At 36.9% G+C, this 20,814-nt stretch overlaps 1 protein-coding gene across 2 annotated transcripts in view; it reads right to left on the bottom strand.

Annotated features, from left to right (window-relative positions):
- PKIG (cAMP-dependent protein kinase inhibitor gamma) overlaps nt 1-20,814 on the bottom strand; it is a 90,167-nt gene that overhangs the window by 58,186 nt on the left and 11,167 nt on the right. Inside the window, exon 2 of one of the 2 annotated variants that reach the window (XM_044663799.1) lies at nt 3,048-3,217. The exons of the other annotated variant lie outside the window; for it this stretch is intronic. The gene's annotated coding sequence lies outside the window, so the exon portion shown is untranslated. The remainder of the gene's footprint in view (nt 1-3,047; nt 3,218-20,814) is intronic. 2 annotated transcript variants of the gene reach the window in all.

The following is a 20,814-nucleotide window of genomic DNA, read 5'->3' on the forward strand; positions in this document are numbered from 1 at the left end:
ATCAGCCATGGGGGGGGTGGGGGTGGGGGTGGGGAGTGCTGGGGGCGAAGGGGAAAGGAGGAGCATGAATCATATAACCATGTTAAAAATGAATATTAAGAGTCAGGCCTAGAGACAGGAGGTCCTAGGTTCAAACCCGGCCTCAGCCACTTCCCAGCTGTGTGACCCTGGACAAGTCACTTGACCCCCATTGCCCACCCTTACCAATCTTCCACCTATGAGACAATACACCAAAGTACAAGGGTTTATTTAAAAAAAATGAATATTAATAAATGTTTAAAAAAATATTTATAGCCATGCTCTTTGTTGTGGCAAAAAATTGGAAAATGAGAGAATGTCCTTCAACTGGGGAATGGCGGAACAAATTGTGGTATCTGTTGGTGATGGAATCTGTTGGTGATGGAATACTATTGTGCTCAAAGGAATAATGAACTGGAGGAATCCCATGTGAACTGGAATGACCTCCAGGAATTCATGCAGAGTGAAAGGAGCAGATCCAGGAGAACATTGTATAAAGAGACTGATACACTGTGGTACAATTGAACATAATGGACTTCTCTACTAACAGCAATGCAAGGATCCAGAGCAATGCTGAGGGACTTATGAGAAAGAAAACTAGCCACATTCAGAGGAAGAACTTTGGGAGGAGAAACACAGAAGAAAAACAACTGCTTGAATACATGGGCTGATGGGGATATTATTGGGGATGTAGACACTAAACGATAACTCTAGTCTGACTATCAATAATATGGAATTGGGTCTTGATCAATGATACATGTAAAACTCAATGGAATTGTGCACTGGCTAAGAGGAGTTGGGGGGCTTGGGGGAGAGGGAAAGAATATGAAACATGTAACTAAGGGAAAATATTCAAAATAAAATTAAAAAAACAAAAAACAAAAACAAACAAAAACATAGAAGCTGCTTGATCTTGTGTTATTCTGACTGTGACTCCACAATATTTGAATTGGGATTTTTTGGTTACTTGCAACATTTTCTCCTTGATCTGGAAGTTCTGAAATTTGGCTATTACATTTCTGGGAATTAACCTTTGGGGATCTCTTTCAGGGGAAAACTGGTGAATTCTTTCAATTTCTATTTTACCATTTAGTTCTAGAATATCAGGGCAGTTTTCCTTGACAATTCTTTGAAAGATGATGTCTAAGCTCTTTTGTTGATTATGGCTTTCAGGTAACCCAATAATTCTTAAATTATGTCTCCTGGATCTATTTTCTAAATCAGTTGTTTTTCCAATGATATTTCACATTTTCTTCTATTTTTTCATTCTTTTCACTTTGTTTCTTGATGTCTCATGGAATCATTACCTTCTACTTATCCATCTCTAATTTTTAAGAAATCATTTTTTTCAATGAGCTTTTGTTCCTCCTTTTTCATTTGGCCAATACTACTTTTTAAAGAGCTCTTTTCCTCATTGAAATTTTATGCCTCTTTTTTTTCATACGACCAATTCTGCCTTTTAAGGAGTTCTCGTCAGTATTTTTTGGTGCCTCCTTTACTAAGCTAGTGCCTTTTTTTCTGTACCTTCTTATTTCTTTTTCCCAGTTTTTCTTCTACCTCTCTTATTTGATTTTTAAAATTCTTTTTGAGCTCTTCCATTAATTATTTTGGGGCTTGAGATCAATTAATATTTTTCTTGGAGGCTTTGGATGCAGCAATATTGACTTTGCTGTCTTCTTCTGAGTTTGTGTTTTGGTCTTCTCTGTCACCAAAATATCTTTCTATGTTGAGTTTTTGTTGTTGTTTACTCATTTTCCAGCCTTTTTCTTCTTTTAACTTAAAAAGCTGTTAAAATTGGACTTTTTTCTTTGTGCCTTCAGAGCTAGCTCTGGGGACTCTACAAGTTTTCAGTTCTTCCTAGGTGGTATGATCTAAGGTGAAATGTATTTAATACTCTCCCAACCTCTGTTCTGGTCTATGATTAACTACAAGCACTCTTTTCTGCCTTGGAACTGTGAGTCCTATTCTCCTGTGGTCACAAGCATTGGTGAGTGCTAGTGTTCTCCTCACCTTGAGACCATGACCATGACTGTCACCCGGATCTGTGTATGGGCAATATGGATCTCCATATGGGTAATTGACAAGAGACTTACACCAAGAGCCAGGAAAAGAATCCCTGTAATCACCTTCTGAGCAGTTGTCTGACTCCTCTTACTATTTGTGGTCAAGAGCTCAGGAAGTCTTTGCTGCCGATTCAGTTGCCCCCAAGGCCTGTTGCTTGCAGTGGGGCCTGCCTTGGTGTGCTGCTCTGTGTTCCACTTCCACCTAGGTATAATAGATTTTTTTGTGCTGGCCTTCTAAGTTGTTTTGGGCTGAAATTTTATTTTATCCCATATCTTTGTGGATTATGTTGCTCCAGAATTCATTTGGGGGCATTATAACATAGTTGTTTGGAGGGTAATTTGGTAGAAATGAGGTGAGTCTGTATAACTTTTCTCTTCAATCTTGGCTCCACCCCTGCCTTTTGTCATTTCTAATGTCTTAATAATATTCCATCACATTCCTACCATAATTTGGTCAATCATTCCCCAGCTGGTGGTGCTTCCTTAGTTTCCAGTTCTTTGTCACTACAGTAAGAATTGCCAGAAATATTTTTGTACATATGGGTCCTTTGCATCTTTCTCTGATCTCTTTGGAGTACAATCTTAGTGATGCTACTTCTAGGTCAAAGAGTATGCACAGTTTAGAGAGGACTTTGGGGGCATGGTTCCAAATGGCTTTCCAAAATAGCTCTACCAGCAGTATATCAATGTGTCTTCCTTTGCTCTCTCAACAATGGTCATTTTCCATTTTTTGTCACCTCTGCCAATCTGAGAGTTAGAAGGTAGAACTTTAAAGGAACTTTAATTTGCATTTCTCTAATTAATTTTGGAGCATTTTTTCATATGGCTCTTAATAGCCTATGTTTCTTCCTCTGAAAACTGGGATAAGATGACATTACAGGATAGCTGCTACTTGTCCCCTTAAAGGTTTTAGGGATATACCTTAGGAGTTAGTTTGTCATCTTGGGTCTTTGACTGGTGACCTACCTCTTGGAGGTAACTTGGAGCTTGGACTGCCTCTTGTGTGAGTGAGTAGCTGGCCTTCCTTTCCTGGTGTCTGAAGAGAGATTAGTTTCCGAGAGGCCTTCCCTTCTTGGAGGAGTCTGTGTGGGTAGAATTCCAGGTCCTCCAGTTGAGGGTTAACAAGCCCTGCTGGGCTGAACAGAGCACCAGAGCAATATTTAGTGTGATAGGCTAGATGTCTTCTCTACCCTCTTTTTGTATTTCTCTAAGTTGACTCTTTCCACCCTTTTGTAAATGAAAGCTATTAAAAGTCATTTTGACTTGAGCTATAATATTTTAAATCAGTAGCCACCATATTATTTTACAATTCTCACATATTTTAGTCAAACCCCTAAATTTAATTCCTTACACTAGCCTCTGCCACTCTTCTACTTTAAAACTCATCCTTAGAATTGATTCTAAGATGGAAGGTATGGGTTTAAAAAGAAAACAAGTTTGAGTTATATATCAGGATGTTGTTAATATCCTTTTCAGTTGACTTTGAAGTAGCACATTAAATAATTATGGTTCTATTAACTGCATATCACTCTTTGGCATATTCAGTATACACATAGCCTGTCCTGACACATAAGACTCTCCAGAGGTCTTCTTGGCCTCTTCCCATGGGTCCCCCTGACTTGGTCCCTAGGCCAAGGAAAACTGTCAGAAAAGTCCAATTGTAGGGGGCACTTGGGTGGCTCAGTGGATTGAGAGCCAGGCCTGGAGTAGAGAAGACCTGGGTTAAAATCTGGCCTTATATACTTCCTAGTTAGGTGACCCTGGGCAAGTCACTTAACACCCATTGCTTAGCCCTTACCCCTCTTCTGCCTTGGAACCAATATACAGTATTGATTTCAAGATGGAAGATGAGGGTTTAAAAAAAAAGTCCAGTTGTAACTCTTAGGAGTAGCATATCCACAGAGATGGACCAGGAGATCTCTGTCTTTCTCCCTCCACCATTAGTATCTTCCTCCTTAGAGAGCTAGGGGGGCAGTATCAGCCTTATCTACTTACCCCAAGTCCTAGTGCCATGGAGTTAATGCTGTAAGAGCACTGTGCTAATCATCCTTTGATCCTCACAACACTGGAAGGTAAATATTATTATTATCATCCCTATTTCACAGTTTATGAAATGAAGGCAAACAGATATTGTGACTTGCCCAGAGTCATACAGTTAGTGAATCTCTGAGGCTAGATTTGAACTCAGATCTTTTTGACTCCAGGCCTGGAGCTTTATCTACTACACCCACAAATATATGTGGGACTTGGAACTTCCACAAAACCAGACACTAATCTGGAACTCTCAATTCAGGGGTCTGCTAGGAGACAGGCAGGAGAGATACCACGAGCAAAGTACCAGAAAAAATCAGTATCATGGGTGTCACTACCAGAGGAGAAAGAAAAAATAACACTAAGTTGGGGCACAGAAGGCAGAGATCCCAAAGGGCCAAGAACCCTCCAGGCAGCTTGGAGAAGATAGGACCGAAACCACCAGGTTTATCCAGTTCCTCAAGGACTCAGGGGAGTTCCAAGAAAAGCTCTGCCCTTCTACAACTTCCCCTTCTGGTGCCTATTTATTATGAGTACAAGAACACATTCTTCTTGATTCTTTATGCAAACATTGTTGGTAACCTGAATTTCCTCAAACACAAAGAGGCAAGGGGTTAACTAGAGATAAATATAAATGTAAATCACAGCAAAGAGCCAAACTTCTGCCTAAAATGTTAGGAATTCTCCCAACTGGCCACTCTCCACCTCCTCAGTAGCAAACTTGAATGTCTGGAAATGCTTCTCCACTGTTGGGTTTGCCTTCCTGACTGGTGAGTCTTGCTTCAGATCCCCATTTTGTTGAGTGGCCAGACTTGTTCATTTCTCTGCCAGCTCTCCTCACTTTTTGTATTGCCCTATCCTTGCACCAGCTGCCCCTTCTCAATACCCCTTAAGTTTGCTCTTTCCGTATATTAGAATGTAATCTTGAGAGCAGGGAGCATCTTGGCTCTGTTCTTGTATCCCTAGCACTTAGCACAGACTGGCATTGGTGAGCCCTAAATAAATGTTCTATCTGAACAATTGTGATTATGCTCCTTTTTGTTAAACACAATTATAAGAAATTCCAAAGTAACAGAAGTGGGAACAAAGTAGGCTTAAGAAGAACTAATTATTGTTAACAGGATATGGCTGGAGACTCTGGGGACTCCAGAGACAAAGCAGATAGGGGGAAAGGTTGGTGAATACCTGCATCCTCTCTAGCAACCATCTTTATTCACCCTAGTTATATTTACATGTGTTGTCATCCTCTTGATTTAGTAGGTAAGTGCAGGGACTGTTTTTGCTTCTGACTTTGTATCCCCTGGGTCTAGCACATTACCCTTTAATAAATGTGCCAATCAACTGGGTGACTTGTACCCATCTAGGGCAGCTCTTGCTATCTCTCCTTGGCAATCAACTTCTCTCCAGAAATGCCTGTTCTGACCTTTGCAATCTGAAGATGATTCTCTGTGACAGAGAAAACAAGCAAACTAAAAGCTGAACATTTCTGCCTTCTCTCCTTTGTAAGTTGTTATGTCATCTCAGGCTGTCTCTGCCATTAGACTCCAGATCAGGGACTGGGTTTTGCCCTGCTCTGTATGCTTTGAGCTTAGCACAGTGCCTGGCACATAGTAGGTGCTAAATAAATGCTTGCTGACTGTCTTTGAATATTGGTTTTATCCTTTATTCTCCCCCTTTCCCACTATAGCTAATGCAGAATCCCAACCATTTTGTTGCTCTGAGTTTTCCTCACTGGCTTAAGCTCATTTTGAATCCTTTTATACTCTTTTATACTCTTAGAGAACTGTCCCACATTTCTGTTCTTACTCTTGTCACCTAGCCCTTGTTTCTGTCTTCTTTTGGCAGAAATCTTTTTAAAATCTCATTGGCTGTCAAGTTCATGTAAGTGTACTTAGACAATCTTTCCTTTTGTACTTTACTGGAATTTTCTATCTTTGTGTCTTCAGAATTTCATTATGAGAAGCTGACCGTCCCTCTTTGTCTTACTGCTCTAGTTGAACATTGTTATAAATAGTTCAATATGCATACAAAGTTATTACAAAATAAAGTCTGAGGATACAGCCATGGTGTGTCAAAGAAGTCAAGTACAGAGGACAGTACATTTTCCTCAGCACCAAACTGCCTCTCTTTCTGAAGCATATCTAAGGGGAATGTAAAGTTAGCTTACTTCCATTAAGTACAATTATTATCTTTATATATTCAGCCATGATGATTTTTTAAAGACTTTAAAATTTGCCAGAAAATAAATCCTTCCAGACCTAAATTTTTGATTTTTAATCGATTATCGATTGCTATCTAATTTAATTCAATATGTATTATTGTTACTACTAATAACAGCTAACATTTACATAGTACCTTAAGGTTTTCTAATACTTTTAACATAATTATTGCATTTGATCCTCATAATAACCTTGTTTTTTGTTTTTGTTTTTTTAAACTCTTATATTCTGACTTAGTATCAATTGTAATACAGAAAAGAGGTAAGCCCTAGGTAATAGGAGCTAAGCGATTTGCTTATGGTAACACAGCTAAAAAGTGTCTGAGGCCAGATTTGAACCCAAGTCTTTTTGACTCTACGCCAGTTCTAACCACTGTGCTACCTAGCTTCCCCTCACAATAAATAACCTTGTAAAGTAGGTGCTATTATTACCCCTATTTTACAGAGAGGGAACTTGATGCTAAGAGGGATTAAGTGACTGAAACAGAATTTGAATTTAGGTTTTCCTGACTCCAAAACCAGCATTCTATCCATAATACCAACTTGGTCTTAGAGAATAGGTGATGAAGCACATTTCCCTTCTATCAGTAAAGAGGTGGGGATATATAAGACCAGAATATGTCTATAATGTTAGATACATTTTGCCAGATCGTTTTACTTAATTATTTTTACTTAATTACTTAATATATTATATAATATAATTATTATAAATAATTCATTACTTATTATTACAAGGAGATTTCAAAGAGGGTACATATTAGGAAATAGTCATTTCCTATAGAGATGTAAAAAAGTATCAATAAATCTCAAACATAAATAAATAAAACTTAAATAACTTTTCTCCATTCAGCCCTCATTTAGCCAGATTCCATGTTTATATCTGTCACAAACTCTACAAGGCAAATACAATAGCATCTAAACATTATTGCTAAACAAATGTCAACCTGAGTCAACTGATCATTTTAGCCAGTTTAACTTATAGTCAGATTAGAAATAAATGTAGCAACCCCTAGAACATGAATAATTCTTTTTTTTTGTAAAGATATTTTATTTTACCAATTATATGCAATAACAATTTTCTACATAAGTCTTCTGAAGTTATGTGATCTAAATTGTCTCCTTCCCTCTCTTCCTTCCCCTTTCCCAGAGATGATAAGCAATTTGATCTGGATAACACATGTATTATCATGTCAAACATATTTCTGTATGAACACGAATAATTCTAAACCATTTGAAAAAAGAAAGGCAAGAATTTACTAATCAGCCAGATCAGTCAAAGGCAATATAAAAATTAGTTGGCTGTTAACTTTAGTCTTCCTCTGAAGGAATGATTCTATAGCTATTTGTTATAGGGACAAAGAGATCCCCTCAAACCATGAAGTCCAGAAATCAATACAGTTTATGCAAAGAAGTAAAAGTACAAATAAAATATAAATATCTCCAAGACGTTTCTAGTGAGATTCCTCAGTCTTTTCTAGTTATAGCAAATAAATTTAAATTCAAACTGAATGAAGTTCTTGTTCTTAAACTTACCCTAAACCAAAAGAATATTTCACTTTAGGTAGGCAGGTTTATTTTGATACTTTGAGAAGATGAAATGTTTTAGGCCAATGTGTCCATATAGAGTGATTCCCAGTGATTCCCAAAGTGGGCGCTACTGCCCCCTGATGGATGCTGCAGTGATCTAGGAAGAGCGGTGATGGCCACAGGTGCATTTATCTTTCCAATTAATCGCTATTAAAATTAAAAAAAAAATTTAATTTCCAGGGGGCTAAGTAATATTTTTTCTGGAAAGGGGGCAGTAGACCAAAAAAGTTTGGGAACCACTGATATAGACTTTACTTTGGGTTGCTGACCAGATTTAAAGAAATAAAATAATTCTATAGAAGAAATATTTCTCTTGGAAGGCACTTTAGATTATCTTTATAATAAAATATTTTCAAGCAGTTGGTTTTTCTCCGCACTTTTTTTTAAAATGAAAAACAGAGAACTTGGGAAAAGACTGTATCTTAGCCAAAAGGCCAAGAAGCAATGCTTTATTTGAACCATGATCTGTCCATCTGTCTATCCCACCTAAACTATCATGGAGATATTTCTTTTTTTTTAACCCTTATCTCCCATCTTAGAATCAATATTGTGTATTGGTCCCAGACAGAAGATTAGAACTTCAGAGGAACAAGACTCACAGAGGTCTGTTACAATATTAACTTTGATTAATAGATCCTTGTTGATTACTAATGAATTCAATTAAAAACCCAAACCTTTGGTTCTCATATAGCTGGGCCTTCTAATATCTCTAGAAAACAAGTTTTTAAAAAACTTTAAAAACAGTGTACTCAAGCTGAAAGCACACTAAACTAGGTTTGAAAAGTCCTGGGATCCTGGCTTGTCTTTCCCAAATTTAAGTCCCATGGAGAAGGCAGCACCTTGAATGGATCCTTGAAGGAAATATGGATTTTTAAAGGCAGAGATGAGGAGAGTATATGCAATGGAATGAAGATAGGCAATGAAGTGTTCTGTGAGGAACAAGAAGGCTAATTAGACTGGATGCCCGTGTAAAGGAGAATAATGTGTTAATAAGACTGCAAAAATAAGTTGGAACCAGTTTGTAAAAGGCTTTAAATGCCAAATAGAAGCATTTAATTTTGACCCTGCAGTTAACAGAGAACCAGTAGAGTTTAATGAATATGGAATTTACATGATCAGAGCTGCCCTCTAGGAAAATCCCTCTGTTAGCTGTATGGAGGGTAAACTGTCATGAGGATAGACTTGAGGCAAAAAATCCAAGGCTATCAACGTATCTCAGGATAGAAGGGATTTAGGCCTGAACTAGAGTGATGGTCATGTGAATGGAGAGAAGGGAACTAATGTGAAATATGTTATAAAGGTAGAAATGACAGATCCAGTCACTGATTGCATATATGGGGGAAATGAGACACAAGGAGTTGAAGGCTTTGAACTTAGGTCACTGGAAATATGGTAGCATCTTTGACAGAAAGAGAGAAGTTGACAAAAAGAGTAGGCTTGGGGGACAGGGGAAATAGCTAATTAGTTCTGTTTTGGACAGATTAAATTTGAGATGCCTATAGGACATCTGGCTCAAAATATCCATTATATAGTTGGTTATGTGAAACTAAAGTGCAAGGGACAGAGCAGGCCATGGATATAGAAATCTGAGGGTTATCTGCATATAAATGATTGTGAATCCATCTAAGTTGATGCGGTCACTGAGAGAGAATAGATGTAAAAAAAAAAAAAAAAAAAAAAAAAAAAAGAAAAGGAGACCAAGGACAAATACTTGGGGTACGCCTACAATTGGAGGTAGGATACAGATGAAGATTCAATAAAGAGATTCAGAAGGATTGGTCAGCTAGGAATGGTATAATGAAAACCAGAGAGGAAAGGATATGCAGATAGAGGAAGGTCAACAGTGTCAAATATTAAAGAAAGGTCAAGAAGGATAAAGACTGAGGAAAAAACCATCATAGATTTGTCAGTTAGAAGATCATTGGTCATTTTCTAGAAAACAATGTCAATTGAATTGATTTAAGACCTAATGCTACATTGCCAAATTATCTCCTTTAAGCCTCAGTTTCTAAATTTGTAAAATGTGATGTCTGGACTAGATTGTTCTATAAACTCTCTCCCAAATTAAAATCTCACGGTCAAATGGATTAAATTGAATACTGATGAAAACTTATTCAGAGAAGCTCTACCCTGTAAATATCTGCCATTTCAATGGAAAAAATAAAAATTTTCTAAGATCTTAGGACAAAATTGGTAGAATCCAGTCCCTAAATTTCCTGAGATTGAAAGTTAAGGCATTTACTTTGGGACCCTTGTTTGTACAATTCCCATACACCCAGGACATACCAGCTGATTACTCTATCTAAACAAATATTGCAGAAGTTTATTATAACTACCAGAGTCCTCAGCTCCTATTCCCATAGCGTCCAAAAACTAAGACTTCTAAGATCTATGTGTGGGGGTGGGGGTAGGGGAGGGGATTTGCAATGCCACTCTGCATAATTATAATTCTTTGGGATAACGGGGAGAGCAAAAAATTCTCTTTTCCTTAAAGGAAAAAGCAACATAGGTTTCTGGAAGAATTCTGGCTTTGTAAAAATGGCAAAGGAAATGATGGATTAAACTTGGTAGGCACTTAAAGTGTACAATATCCCATTAAATGGAAGTGGAGGCAACTAAACAGATTCTGCTACAAAGTTTCTGGGGCAGCTAGGTTGCACAATAGATAGAGCACTGGGCTTGGAATGAAAAAGAATCATCTTCATGAGTTCAGATCTGGCCTCACACACTCATTATCTATGTAACCCTAAGCAAGTCAGAAACCCTGTTTGCCTCAGTTCCTAATTTTTAAAATGAGTTACAGAAGGTAATGACAAACCATTCCAATATCTTTGCCAAGAAAATCCCAAATAGGGGCACAAAAAGTTGGACAAGACTGAAATGGCTAAATAACAAAAACAAAGTTTCTACTCTACTAATCCCCCATGGAAAAGGACATTTAAGCAAAACAATTTTTCTCCCCTTATCTTTCAGTTGGTTGATATAGACTTAATCCCTTGTGTTTACATAAAAATACTGTGTACAATGAAAATGCTGTATCATTGAGAAATAAACACTTTATAAACTGAAATTGTAATACCTTTGTACTTTATTTAGTAACTCTCTATCCTAAGATATAAATTGATGGAAAAGAAAACTCAACTGAGGAAAACAATATACACAATGACTACAACAATGTTAAGTGGGAAAAATAACAAAAAATCAAAATGGAGATAAACACATAATTTCCAGCCTGGTATTTTATTGACTTTTCTTTATCCTCTTTTTTTGTCAACCTAGATGGCTCTCTGAGAAGGCAAGAAGAGATAAATTAGGAAATAAAAGGGATATAAAAACAAAAGATATCACTAAAAACAGAACAGTGTATCTCAGTTAGGAGGGGGCATAAGCATTTAGAAGCTTCTCATGAGAATAGTATATCTGCCTTTCCCCCCAAAAAAATGATTTCACTTTCAAGATGTTTCAAAGTAACTAATGAAACCCAAAAGGGTGGGTCAACATTATGTAAAACTGTGAAAGAGACCAAGTTTATCTTTGAGCCCTTCTAAGTCACCCTGAAAAATATTTAGAGCAAAGAACATTATTAATAATAAAAGTATTTTCTCTTCTAGGAGTATTTGCATTTCAATAAGAAATAACACCAAACCAAATGAATGGTCTGCAGTAGTAGAATTTCAGTCACCTATCAGCTGTAGGGGGAAGTTTTTCCTGAGAGAAGAAACTGTGGGTCTTTTCCAAGACTTCACATAAGGTAGGTAATAATTTATTCTGCCCATTTAAATGACCCGCCAGTTCTTCTGAAGAACTCTGTCTTCAGGGAAACAATAAACAAAAGTAATAATAAACAATGGTGGGAAATGTTGTCAAGGACGGCTGGGTAATGAAGTAACAACATGGAATGAGATGCTGTATTAAGTACTGAGAAAGAATTATGGTATGGAATTCTCCCCATGATCTTAAATATTATAGCATGTTTCTCAGACCAAGTGGGAGCTCCCCAGAGAGTCCTGACAGTTTATGTCAGGCCCATAGAGTCAAAATATTCCTCTTGGAACATGATCAGAGTTAGGAAAAGAGATAAGGTATAAGAATCAAAGAAAATATTTTACAAGGCAAAGGAACTTGGGCTTTTATGAGGAAGGGAAATGAATGAGAACCTCTGCTTGTGGGGACTATCCCTATGAGTAGCAAGTAAAGGATTCTTCCTTAAACTTTCATTTTACAGAGACGTATCCAGGCCTTCCATCTCTTCATTTTCCATTTGGCTCCACTTTTCTGGATTTCTACGTTATATCTCTACAGCAGGGAACCCCCACCTTTCAGCTTCTCTTTAGGTCTTACCTTTCACATTAAAATAAAAGCTCCTCAAGGGCAGGATTACTTTTCCTTTTGGTTGTATCTGTATTCCCAGTGCAGTGTATAATCCTCATACTTTTGTACAGTATCCCACATTTTCTCCTCTTTTACTACAGTTTCTGCTGAAGAGATGCCCCTTGCCACCACCAAAGCCATCCCCATTATTTGTTCTCTTAATACTATTCATTCCTGTCCTCTCTTGCAGATTGCTCACACATTCTTCCTTTCTTTTCAATTGTTTTTATTTAAAAAAAAATACTAAATATCAATTCAAAGGAAGAAGAGTGGTTAAGGGCTAGGCATTTGGGGTTAACTAACTTGCCCAGAGTGGCAGAGTAACTATCTGAGGCCAAATTTGTGTACATATACATATGCATATACTATATATACACATACACCTACATTAGATATATATTCACATACATATATTCATATTAATATATTCATATTATTCATTATTCATCATGTTCATATTACATATAATGTATATATATAGTATATTTAAACACACACACATACACATAAACCCTTACCTTCTCTTTTAGAATCAATACTAAGTATCAGGTAAGGCACTGGGGTTAACTGATTTGCCCAAGGTCATATAGCTAAGAAGTATCTGAGGCCAGATTTAGACCTAGGACCTCCTGTCTCTAAGCCCAACTCTCTATCCACTGAACCACCTAACTGCCCTCTCATATATATATTTTACGTTTACACACACACACACACACACACACACACACACACACACACACACACACACATTATTTTGCCCACAGAACATAAACTCTATGAGGCAGAGACTAATTCGTTATTGGTTTTGTATCCCTAGGGCTTACTGAAATTTGTAGCACTTGGTACATTCAACAAATGCTTGTTCATTGACAACTGGGGACACATATCTCAAGTACAGGGGAATAGCATATCAATGATGAACTGGAAAAGAAGACTGAATGATCAGACATCAGAAAAGAAACACACACACACACACACAAGGGTCACAAAAAGCAAGGGAGGAAAGGGTTCGTCAAGAGGGAGTGACCAACAAATCCTACCGAGAGGTCAAGAATGACGATGACTAAGAAAAGACCATTGGATTTAGCAATGAAAATGTTGGTGGTGTCCTTGGAATGAGCAGTTTAAATCCAGAAAACAGTTTACAAGGGGTTTAGAAGTGAGTGGAAGTGGGGGCAGCTGGGTAGCTCAGTGGATTGAGAGTCAGGCCTAGAGACGGGAGGTCCTAGGTTCAAATCCCGTCTCAGACACTTGCCAGCTGTGTGACTTCAAATCCCGCCTCAGACACTTGCCAGCTGTGTGACCCTGGGCAAGTCACTTGACCCCCATTGCCTACCCTTACCACTCTTCCACCAAGGAGCCAATACACAGAAGTTAAGGCTTCAAAAAAAAAAAAAGTGAGTGGAAGTTATGAAAGTGGAAGCAAAAAGTGTACATAGCTTTTTCCTGGAGTTTGACTATAAAAGGGAAGGAAGACATAAAATGATAGACATAGGATAATGGAGTCAAGTGAAAATTTTTTTAAGGATGGGGGAGACTCAAGAATGTTTACAGGGGGGGGGGCAGCTGGGTAGCTCAGTGGATTGAGAGCTAGGCCTAGAGATGGGAGGTCCTAGGTTCAAATCCGGCCTCAGACACTTCCCAGCTGTGTGATCCTGGGCAAGTCACTTGACCCCCATTGCCTACCCTTACCACTCTTCCACCTATAAGTCAATACACATAAGTTAAGGGTTTAAAATAAAATAAAATAAAATAAAATAAAAGAATGTTTACAGGAAGCAAAGAAAGAATCAGTGGATAATAAGAGATTAAAAATGAGGTAGAAAGAGAAGAAAATCAAAAAGTCTTAGGAGAAATGGGAGGGAATAAACATGATCCTATAAGAATCATGTCAAGAATGATGTGACTCAGAATGAATTGTGATTGGCAAAAACCCTGAAAAGGATTAGGAAGAGGAAGTTGGGAACTTACAGAGCAGTGGGAAAGAGGTGGAGTGGATAGTGAAGACAAAACCTACCACTGGCTATCTACCACAGGGCAGAAAAGGTGGGTCATGTTGACCCATTTTTTCCTTCCTTCTTATTGATCTCACATTCTTTATGGTCATGTCACAGCCCTTCAAAGAGATTTTGATTCCCACTTTAGAGAATACTGATCTGTAGAAAACTCCCAGAGAGAAAACTTTCTCTACCAATATAGATAGGTGATTACTCTATAGCTAATAGTCTTAAAGTCTTATTTGTAGAATTAAAACGTTAAGTGACTTGTCCAGGACCCATTCATGAGAGAGAGAGAGAGAGAGAGTGAAATTTCAATCTTTAACAAATCTTCCTCATTCAGATATTGATTTTAAGCTAGTTCTTTTCAAAAATTGTTTTCCTTTATATTTTATTGTATAACTACTGTGTTTTTTCTGTTTTAAACTGAAATACAGTGGTACCTTGACATACGAGTTTAATTTGTTCTATGGCCAAGCTCGTAATTCAGTTTGCTTGTGTGCCAAATCGAATTTCCCCATTTAGATGAATGGAAATGCAATTAATCTGTTCTGGCCCCCAAAAAAACACATAAATTTTTTTTCATATGCTTTTAAATATGAAAATGTACTTTATAAATAACAAATAAGTATATGCATAGATAATAAGAAAGACTATAAGGAATAAATTGACTTATGAAATGTTATTTACATTTAAGGTCAGGCGAAGATGCTGGCAAAAAAGGTTTTCATTTCGTGTGCTATTGCTTAACTATTGCTTACTCTCTACACACATAACACTATATATAAATGCAAAATTGACCTTACACATTACTTATGATATATAACTTTATTGTTAAACTTAATTGCTTTTTTTTTTTACTTTACTTATCATCATTTTCTTCATTGAATTTTGACTGTTTTGCCACACTTCCTCAATTTCACGTAGAGGCCTTTTCAACAAAAACCTTTCCATGGAAGTTTGTTTCTTCCTCCCTTTTAGAATGTTTTGATAATGTGTGAAACAAGTGCCTTCTCACAGCTCCAATGCATGACCTGTTGCAACTTTTTCTGGGTGTGTCTTTTCAATAAACTTTAATTTTTTCCCAAATCCTCAACATTGCTTGTACTGATTACCTCATCCACCTTGGGCTCCTCCCCACTAATTTCCTGTAAAACCTCCATATGCTGCTGCTGCTGCTGCTGTTGCTGCTGCTGCTGCTGCTGCTGCTGCTGCTGTAGCTCCTTCAATTCCTCTGTCATCAGGACCCATGGTTAAAAGTTAAGAAATATGCCCAAAACTGATAAGGCAAAAGTAAAGAAGAAAGCAAAAGCAATTCAATACAGATGTGCACACAGCTAGATAAACACTGAACTAAATGAGACAGCCTCATGTAACTTGTGAAACCAAATGTTTGGCAGGCTATTTAGTGGAGGGTGATTCAACTATCCACTCATGACTTAGAGCAAAAAATCTGGATCGTGACTGCTCATATCTCAAATTGCTTGAGACTTTAAGGTGCTCATGTATTAAGGTACCACTGTACTCTCATTTTGAAGAGAACTCTTTGGAATCATTTGGTATATTTACTTATATCTTATTTTTGGTTTTACTTCAACTTTCTTCAGTATTAGAACTACCACTACTACTTTTTATAAGTTAAGAATAATAAGGAGAAGGGTCAGCAAGATATCACAGTGGATAGAGAGCCAGGCCTAGAGTCTGGAAGTCCTGACATCAATTTTAAGACAGAAGTTAAAGGTTTAAAAAAAAATGAGAGGGCAGCCAGGTTGCACAGTGGATAGAACACCAGGCCTGTAGTTAGGAAGACCTAGGTTCAAATATTGCCTTAGACACTTCCTAGCTGTGTGATTCTGGCAAGTCACTTAACCCCATTTGCCTCACCCTCACTTGCCCTTCCATCTTAAAGTTGTTACTAAGAGAGAAAAGTTGTCTTGGATCCTCACATTGCTGATCATAGGTAAGTCATTCACCAGCTGGTCATCATACAATATTGCTCTTAATGTATACAACATTCTCCTGGTTTTGGTCACTTCACTTTGCATCACTTCATAAAAGTTTTTTTATGTGATTGACTTGTCATTTCTTATGGAACAATATTATTTCATTACAATCATATACAGCAATTCCCCAAATGATAGATGTCTTTCAGTTTCCAATTCTTTGCTACAACAAAGCTGCTATAACTATTTTGGTGAAAATAGGTACTTTTCCTCTTTTATCTTTGGGATAATGGACCTAGTAGTGGTATTGCTGGGTATGCACAGTTTTATGGCCCTTGGGGCATGGTTCCAAATTGCTCTCCAGAAAGGTTGTTTTAGTTCATAGCTTCACCAACAATGTATGTGTCCCAATTTCTCATATCCCTTCCAACATTTATCATTTTCCTTTTTGGTTATATTCGCCAATCTGATAGGTGTGAAGCGGTATCTCAGAGTTGTTTTAATTTAAATTTCCCTAATCAAGAGTGATTTGGAGCATTTTTTTCATATGACTAAAAATAGTTTTATTTTCTTCATTTGAGAACTGTTTAGTCAAGAGGGATGGCTTGTTTTCTTTTAAATTTGACTCAGTTCTCTCTAATATTGAGAAATGAAGTTTTTGTCAGAGTCACTTGCTATAAAAAATTTTTCCCAGTTTGCTGTTTACCTTCTAGTCTTGGTAGCATTGGTTTTGTGTGTACAAAATCTTTCTAAATGTAAGCAGTTATCTATTTCACGTCTTATAATGTTCTTTACATCTTGCTTGATCATAATTTCTTCCCTTTTCCATAAGCCTGACAGATACACTATTTTGTGCTTCCCTAATTTGTTTATGATCAAATCATCTATCCATTTTGACTTTATCTTGCTAAATGGCATGAGATGTTGCTCTATACCTAATTTCTGTCATATTGTTTTTCAATTTTTCTCAGCAGTTTTTGACAAATAGTGTATTCTTCCCCCCAAATCTTGGCTCTTTGGGTTTGTCAAACACTAGGTTACTATGGTCATTAACTACTTCATGTTTAGTGTCATCTATTTCACTGATTTGCTACTCTATTTCTTAGCCAATACTAGATTGTTTTGATGGTTGCCACTCTAAAAGATCTGGTACAACTATGCCACTTTCCTTCATATTTTTCCCCCATCAATTCCCTTGAAATTCTTAATCTGTTGTTCTTCCAGATGCATTTAATTTTTTTTTCTAGCTCTGTAAAAAAAATTGGGTAGACTGGTATGGCATGATATAGGTAAATTAATTTAGGTAGAATTTCCATTTTTACAATATTGACTTGATTTGATCCACAAGCAATGAATGTTTTTCCAATTGCCATTCCTGGGGGTGAAAGGAGGAATGTTCTGAGTCTGTTCTGATACCAGGTTGGCTCAGCTGCCCCTTGGGTTACATGGAGTGGGCATACTGTGGGAGATGGTTGCTGTTCCATCCAGATCCTGCTTATGATGGATCGACTTTGAGTATTGCTCTCTCCCACCCAATGCTGGACACTGTTGGGCTGCCTCCTCCATATATCCCTTTGACTTCATATCCCCTGCTGAGGCTGGACTGAACCTAGCTGGGCTCCTTCCTTTGCTACTTGCACTGGATCACACCAGAGCTCTGTTAGCCTAGTTCTACTCCAGTTCTACTTCAGTGCACTGGACTGAGTTCTCCCCTTCTACTCAAGTGAGATTGGCCCTCCTTGCTGTTCTGTTGTCCTGGATGGAGCACTGCTTTACCTTTTCTTCTGTTGGTTCCTTTGCTCCAAGACATGTTTTTAATCCTTACTTTCTATCTTAGTAATAATTCAAAGAAAGAAAGGCAAGGTCTAGGCAAACAAGGTTAAATGACTTGTCTTGGGTCACTTGCCCAGCAAGTGTCTGAGGCCAGGTCTTCCTGACTTCAAGCCTGGCTTTCTATCCATTGAGTCACCTAGCTGCCCTAGGAGTTAGGTACTATTATTTTAAAAAAATGTCCTGAAAAGAAATTCCAAACTGAAAACACTCAGTAATGTCACAGTCAAAATTCATAACTTTTGTACCCAAGAAAAAATTCTGTAAGTATCCAGAAAGAGGAACCAAGGAAACACAATAAAGATAGCACAAGGCTATCTGCATGTATTATAAAGGAAAGGAAATGCTGTAATATACAATATACTAAAAGGGGAAAATGTTAAAGGCTTACAACCAAGAATAACTTAATATCTTAAAAATTGAGTATTATCCAATGGAGGGATAAATAGATATTTAATGGGATAAAGGGCTTAAAAGCATTCCTGATGAAAATATTAGAGCTAGGTAGAATTTTTGAAAGGGAAATATAGGGAAACAAGAGGGAAGCAGTAAACATTTATACAGTGACTACTGTATGTTCAATATGCTAGGCACTTTACAAATGTCGTCTCATTTGATCCTCACAAAAATCAGGTGAAGTAAGGACTATTATTACCCCCATTTTATAACTGAGGAATCTGAGGCCAACAAAGATTAAATAAATAACTTGGCCAGGGTCACAAAGCTAGCAAGTATCTGAGGCTGAATTTGAATTTAGTATTTCCTGCCCCCAAGGCCCAGAACTAGCTGATAGATTCTCCTGATTTACCAGTTGTTTAGATTTCATTAGTACTCTAGAAAGGTAAATACATTCGGATAATCCGAAGGGGTTAAAAAAAATAATGTTTGCCAAGAGCTTCTTTCCCCCCCTGCTATCTTCATCTCAAAAATCCTTTGACACCATCACCCACTCTCTTTAAAAAAATTTAAAACCTTTACCTTCTGTTTTAGAATCAATATTAAGTATAAGTCCCAAGGCAAAGGAGTGATAAGGCTAAACAGTTTGGGCTTTACTTGCCTAGAGTCAAACAACTAGGAAATATCTGAAGCCAGATCTCTCTTTTCCTCAATCTCTGATAATGAGATGACTCTTCTTGACAAGAACAATTCCTCCTATACATGACTTTCATCCCATCCCTCTGCTCCTCTCCAGCAGAATGTCTTTAATTTTTACCTGTTTCTTATTAATTTCCGTCCCTCTCTATTTAATGATCCCTTTCCAATTGCCTTCAAGCATGTCCAGATCTCTTCAATCCTAATAAAATTTCTACCAACTAGTCCCTCATTATCTTTCATTCACTATCATCCTATGTCACCCTCTATCTCTCTTCCATTTCTTGGCCAAACTCCTAGAAAAAATTGTTTATACTTATTGCCTCTTTATCTCCTCTCATTCATCTTTCAACTCCTCTGGCTTCCATCATCATTCAGTTAAAACTACTCGGTACAGCTACTATTGATCTAAGTGCCAAAGATGGGATCTTTTCTCAATTTTCATTCTTTAAAACCCCTCTACTGCATTTGACATTGTTGACTGCCCTCTCTCCTGGGTTCTCTTTCTCTCCTCTGTTTTTGTGAATATTCTTTTTTGGTTTTCCTTTTACTTGTCTAATTGCTTCTTTGCTGATTCATCATCCATATCATACCCAATAACTATAACTATCAGTATGTGTTTCTCTCTCTCTCTCTCTCTCTCTCTCTCTCTCTCTATCTCTATCTCTATCTCTATCTCTATCAGCAGCTTGGATAGGCTTGATTATCATGTCTATAAAAGATGACTAACACATCTGCATATTACCATCTCAAACTCAAAACATCAAAACCAGAACTCCATATCTTTCACACTACATTTATTCCTCTTCCAAACTTCTCTTTTTCTGTCAAAGGTTCTAATTTTCTTCAGATCTCCCCAGTTCATAATCTCAGTGCTATCTTTGACTCCTTATTTTCCTTCATCCAACTGAATTCTATCAAATATTCAAAGAATAATTTACTTTAAATTTACATAAAATGTTTACAAAAATGGGGAAGGCACCCTACTAAAATCTTTCTATGAGAAATAAATGAAATCTGGCCTTAATACCTCAAATTAGGAAAGAGACAAAATATGGGGAAAAAACACAGACCAATATATCTAATAATATAAATGAAAAACTATGGAACAAAATATTAGGTAAGAGGTGATAATAGACTATGATGAGGTTAGCTTTCTATCAGGAATGCAAGGTTAGTTTAGTATTAGGAAAACTTTAAACATAATAAACCAGGTTAATAATAAAAACAATGAAAATAATGTATTAATAAATTCAGAAAGGGCTTTTGACAAAATAGAGTGACATTTTAAGGTAAAAAAAAAAGCGCAGTATTAAGTGGACCTTTTTTAATATGGCAGATAGATTTAATCTAAAACCAAGAGCTAACATCATCCAAAAAAGAGAACTATTAGAGATAAAGGGTAAATCAAGGATGTCCACTGTCATAATTATTATATGATTTAGTGTTAATAGCAGCAAAACAATAAATGAAATGAGGGAATTTCTATAGCAAAAAAAAATTGATTTTTACAGATTATATGAGGGTTTGCTTAAAGAAACCTAGATTCAATAGAAAAGTTAATAGGAAGGAAAATCTTTATACTTTATCAAAAAAAATAAAAAGAGAGAGAGAAGTAAAAAGAATTCCATGCAAAATTAATTTAAATTATAATAGAAAATATG

Source organism: Gracilinanus agilis, chromosome 2 (genome assembly GCF_016433145.1).
Source record: "Gracilinanus agilis isolate LMUSP501 chromosome 2, AgileGrace, whole genome shotgun sequence".
Taxonomy (NCBI): Eukaryota; Metazoa; Chordata; class Mammalia; order Didelphimorphia; family Didelphidae; genus Gracilinanus; species Gracilinanus agilis.